Below are 851 nucleotides of genomic sequence, written 5' to 3' on the forward strand. Positions count from 1 at the left end.
GGCCATCTTCCCCTGGTTTCCTGTCTTCCCCCTTCCTCTTGCCCGTGGTGCTGCTGTTGCAAGACATCCTCAATTGGTTTCTGTTGCAGTCATTTATGACAGCCTTATATCAGTCAGAGTGACTGGGACAGGCAAAAATCTGGTGGTATTAACTGCTAACCACACCTGTAAATTTTTAAGATGAACTGGTGCTCAGGACTGCAGTAAACTCTTGAGCTTTTTTCCTCATTTCCTCTCATGCTTTAAGAATTCTAGTAAGAAACTTTGAAGTGTTAAACTTGTTTCTTATTTGCATTCAGATTGCACTGTAAAGTTAACTCATTATACTATCTCTGCTGAATATAAAAAGCTTAAGTGAAACACTGGTTGTATTTTCCTTGCTGTTTACATGACTACTCTGACCATGTACACACGTGCCTGAATGGTACTATAGGGGTTCAGTTAGTCTAGGCAAACCATTGATTTGTAATAATAGTAAATATATTACCAGATTAATTTAGTAATTTACATTCTACATGACAGGGAAACAACAGCTACATTGGTCCTTGATATATATTGTAAAAAGAGGTTAAAATTAAATTTTTTCTTTTTCCATACCAGTATAATTTGCTAAATGATTATTTTTTCCTTTCTTCCAAGAGTACACATAACTGGATACTTTTCTGATTTCTTAAGTAAGTTCTACTTTCTAGATACAAAATGCATGTTGAGATCAAATAATATTATTTGTTTAGGATATAGAAATATAGGATTTATTTCAAAATCTAGGATTTTTCAGCATCCTGGAATTTGGATTTAGGCTTCTGCAAATGATTCTAAAATACGAAGTAAATTAATTGCAATTATTTTCA

Source organism: Gavialis gangeticus, unplaced genomic scaffold (assembly GCF_001723915.1).
Source record: "Gavialis gangeticus isolate Ggan-Ray unplaced genomic scaffold, GavGan_comp1, whole genome shotgun sequence".
Taxonomy (NCBI): Eukaryota; Metazoa; Chordata; order Crocodylia; family Gavialidae; genus Gavialis; species Gavialis gangeticus.